General features: G+C 40.0%; 1 pseudogene; it reads right to left on the reverse strand.

The window, feature by feature from the left end:
* Nucleotides 1-416: 416 nt before the first annotated feature.
* LOC148722139 (uncharacterized) lies at nt 417-3,324 on the reverse strand (annotated as a pseudogene).
* Nucleotides 3,325-4,944: the final 1,620 nt, after the last annotated feature.

Genomic DNA, 4,944 nt, shown 5'->3' on the forward strand with positions numbered 1-4,944 from the left:
TTCGCGCCCTTTCAGAACCCGGTGCCTTAGAAGCACAGATTCGAGAGGTAAGACTTTTGGGTCGTATTTTGTCATTCCTTCTTATTCCACCGACTGGAATGTGTCAGTGACTTCTGGTCTTTTTTTTTTATTCTAGATTTATTCCAGTCATCAAGACTGCTTATTACAAGGACTGTGGCATGCGCAATTTTCATCTGTAACTGTACGCCACATGTTACAGAAATTAAATAGACCGTGGATTTTCAGAAATGTCAGATATATTCTTATAGAAATTTATGTGCCGTAAAATTCCGTCAGGTTGTTTTTAGATTATTTTTTAATTCAAGGAGAGGAAGAGTATCACTATTTATTTCGTAGACCTTTTATGGTATTAGATTTTTAGTGTTTTTTAAGGTGGCTCAATAGGGTCATGCAAGATCACGAAGCGCGCGCCAGTGACATCAATCGAAAGTTAATTTTTCTCGTTGTTTTTGCTATTTTTCAAATCAAAGCTACTGAAACATAAAAAACAAGGGCCTAAATTTGCTGTACAACAGTCACCTCTGAAGTCAAGGCTTTTAGTCCCAAATTAAAACTTCTCAAATATCGCCATTTTTTGACGTCTGTTTGACTTTGATTTCAATTTTCTTCAATTTCCTTCGGTAAAATTTTCTATTATTCTCCGACCGGGTAGAGTCTGACAAGACGAAACTTTTAAAATCGAAAAAAATAGGGGTTGTCAAGGTAGTTTTTTCGCTTTTAACATTTTTGTTGTTTTTTGGCTGAGCGAAAAACTTGTCTTACAAAGTTTTCTGATAAATTCACAGCAAGGAAAGCTAAAAGGGTATAACATCTCTGCCAAATTTTAAGGAATTTCACCGAAGGAAATACGAGAAATCTGAGGGGGAACTTTCTATTTTCTCACCTCAATGACAATCACGTGATCAGAATAGGAATTCGCCAAGATCGCTATTTGAGCATGCGCGAACTTTCGAACCACGCGGTTTTGTCGAGAACGAATGTGTAAACACGGGCGGTCATTATCTTTGACGTTTTTGTACAAACTGCTTTTGACCTGAAAGTCAGTTGAGAACATACCTTAATTTACTATGCCGCAGAATCCTTGGAAATCTCTTTGAAGTGTTTCAAAATTGCGGAGAATATTCTCGTCGTGTTTGTGACCCTTGGAAGCGATGAGCGACTGGACAATGGCGGTCTCGTCAAAATACACAAAAGACCTTTCCGTCCAAATCGTTGGTACAAATTATTTAAATCCTCATATCTTAAGCCACTGCCAGCAATTATTTCGGCAATGCTTTGCTTTATTGGGCTATCCGCATGACCTGGGTTGTACAGCTTTCCTCGAAAAGACAAGAGTCTCTGATGACGGTTGTCAAGATATTTCAGGTCTTCGGCGGCGTCCTTGACAGAGATTACAGAACTTCTGTTCACCAGCATTTCATCAGACAAAGCCAACCTAGGCGAAAGCAAGATTCTTCGAAGAGCGCTCACGTCCTCTAGGGCGTCGTGGGCATCAAAGGTGGTTTGAAATAAATGTGCGTAAACAGAACTCTGCCCAGGCTTTGGAAATTTGCCTTCTGCGTTTTGGATGGAAGAGTGCTTGCTTTTCATGAGTGATTTCATCAGTGTCAGAGTGTCTGCAAACCGGATGGAACTGATGGAACTGAGCTCCGCGATAAAATTTTCGCCACCGTTTCGAAGAAGTATTGGAATATCAAATGTGGCGGCGTTGTGTCCAGCCAAGATTGTGCAAACAGGCTTTGTGGATCGTGTTGAAGCTGAATCTATGCTGGCCCTCAAAAAAGTTAAGAACTGCCTAAGTACTTGCGATAACTCAAAGGCTTCTACTAGTCGATTATCTTTGAAAAGTCTGCGGATTCCATTGACACTTTTAACTGTAAGTTTGTTGACCTTTGACGCGTGAGAATCTGTCTCTGGTTGGTAGAATATAGCATGAGAATTGTTTACCTGACCCATCCACGGCAGCGAGCTGACATACTTCTGCTGATTTTCCCGTTGAATTTGTCTCGATGTCAAATAAAACAAAGTGATTACATTTACTCTCATCAAATTTTTCCTTTTGAACTGTGGGTCTCGAAGTGTATTTCGGAACTGCATTTTCGTACTGTTCTTGTTGTTGTTTTGTGACAGCAGCGGTTATATCATAAAGATCAGTGATTGAAAGTTCAGAATTGTTCAACTCCAATGTTGTCGCAGAAGAGTTTAGGTTCAGGCCAATGCCACTTTCATACATGGTACCTTCTTTCGAGGTTTCTGAAATCTGGTGTTTGTGTAATTGTGATCGACGTCGCTTGAATGCAACTGTTGATTTCCTTTGTTTGTCCTTCGAACTTTTCTTGTCCATTTTCGTATTATGGTCTACACAGAAAAGACCTGGCGCTATGTTAAGTGACGCTAGAGTTTGAGGAATGTACCTGTAACCTAAATTTACTTGAGAGACACTGCAGGACACTCGATAATCATTGCTTTCACTTCCCCCGTAAAAGCGAATTTTGGGGTTCTTCGAGCCCACCACACTGTTCAGAGACTCGTTACGTTGAGAATTTTCTGCAGGTGCAAGTTTGTTTATAACAATGTCTGTGCTATATTCATCAAAGAGAGATTTCAGGGCTGATTGAGTGCTATCTCCTTGGAGTTCTTTGCTATAGGGAAGATCTCTGTGACAATAATGAGAAGGGTCTTTCTTGTATCGACACCATGTTTCTCTACAACCAGTATGGTCACCAAATGCATGAGGCAGAATGCTTTGAATTGCAGATTTCATGTTTGTAGCATCCCCCTTATTTTGTGCAATACAGTATGTAAAGGATTTGACAAGGTAATTGATGACTTTCTGTGACAACACTGAACTGTTGGGGAACTTACTTCGTTGGCTCAAGTTGTATAGGCGTGTTGTAAGGGATCTTTTTATGTGAACTGTATCACTCCATTTTTCCACACCATAGGGTACCTTTTGCTTTAGGAGAGATTTAGTCATTGAATCATCATCCCTGGTGTAAATTGAAAATTTGACATTTGATTTAGTTACCTTATTGAAAAGTTCCACTGCAGCTAAAGGCTCCATTGACTTTGAAGAGCCTGAATGATTTTTTCTACAGTCATGGTCATTTGGTTGTTTTCCTGCCTTTTTAGCTTCATCACAGGAGCGGCACATTTTATTTTTTGTTGTGTAGTCAAGGACCTTACCAGTTGAAAGGCCCATGACTGCAGCATGTCCGGTCTTAGAGTTGAAACCTCGCGCCCGTTTCTGCCACCCCATGTCATAAGAACAGGCAATAGGTACCAAATTGTTCTGGTCAGGCTCGTTACCATTTTCAATTGCCTTCTCTCGTTCAAGGATTAGGAATTGCTGGCAACTATTTTTTGCTACTAGCTCTATTGCCTTTCCAGCTTCCCTTTCCCGATTTTTAAAAGTTCATGAGTTCAGTGCAGGCACATTGAGGATTGAAAGTAAATTGTTTAAATGGGTGTTGCCCACTCCTGTGTGCAAACAGCCAAGGGCAGCTCTCGTGTTCACATCAACGGTCAATGGACCGCGTGCACCAGATCTGTGCTCTTTTGATGTTTTAATGGTGTTTTCCGCATTGCATTGTCTGCATATAACAGTAAACGTGCTTGCCAAGCCACTGTGCTGTTCTTCAATAACATTTCCAAGAGACAAAGGGCCTAGAAATATTGTAAAATACAGTGTAAACTAACAGGGAAAAAGCACTCCACAATATTTATGTTCTTTTATATGATAATGGTGTAAAATATGCTATAGTGCAGTTAAAAATAGTGAGAATTTTCCGTAATGACAAAATAAGCATTCCTTCAGACCATCTGTAAGGGTTTCTAAGTCCAGCAGTCTGGATCCTTGTGGCAGGTTCGCCTTCCTCTTAGCTTTATTCTGCTGATGGGAATCAGGGTTGGAGTCAACAGAACAGGTAGGCCGATAATTAGGACAGGCTTGACAGGAAAATCTTACCAAAAATTAAGACTTCCGAAGAAAGAAAAACGTACTGACCTCACATGCTCGTGTCATTAGTTTTGCTGGGGGTTCGTTTTCCTTGGATATGTTATCATACTGGAGCTTCCTTTTGGCATTCCACGTTTTGAACCCTCCGTGTAACCTTTTTATTTTTGTTTCTTTTCGGGTTTCGATCGCTTCCACTTTCCGAAAGCGACTTGACGCATTACGGATGTTGTGTAGGGGTTGTGTAAACTTCTGGTCTTTCACTGTCAATATTGTGCTCATTACTGGAAAGTATCGATGCCGATTCACTCTCGTCAAGTAAACTTGGCGATTATGTGAATAAAATTGTGCACTCTCGTTAAGCCGCCATGTTTGTTTACATATTTGATGCCATTTAAAAGCTCGCGCCATTTTCGTACCCATTCTTCGCCCGGCCAAAAAACCCTATTGAGCCACCTTAAGAGACATTTCCAAATGTGTATCATCCACTAGTACACTTTTTTAATATTCGAACACGTTACCCGATGCACGCACTCACGCGTTTTCATTATCATATGTATTTTCGCGAATTAACGATAAGTGAGTGACCCCTTGTCTGTTTTTTTATATAAATACGGCAACGTCGTTGGTTCCTGCATGCCGTTGAAATTAGATATGAACGTTATTTTGATTTGTATTTTGTCTTGACACAAATCATAGTTGAATTATGTCATGAATTTTCGCGTGAAAACAACACACCCTTGTATGAGTATTCTAAAACCATTCCTTTTAATGACGAGTTTTTTGTGTTTTTACGGGCATTTTTTTATGATGATTCCATCCATGCATTCATTTTTACACGTGCATAGAGAATTTCCATCCAGATCGCATGACCAACATATTTTTGTCATAGGAGAGGGCGAATTTAGTAATGCTTCGTGTACTGTATTGCTAAGACCATTTCCGAATCTTTTTCTTTAGATTGGGAT

This window comes from Stylophora pistillata, chromosome 10 (assembly GCF_964205215.1).
Source record: "Stylophora pistillata chromosome 10, jaStyPist1.2, whole genome shotgun sequence".
In the NCBI taxonomy this organism is placed as follows: Eukaryota; Metazoa; Cnidaria; class Anthozoa; order Scleractinia; family Pocilloporidae; genus Stylophora; species Stylophora pistillata.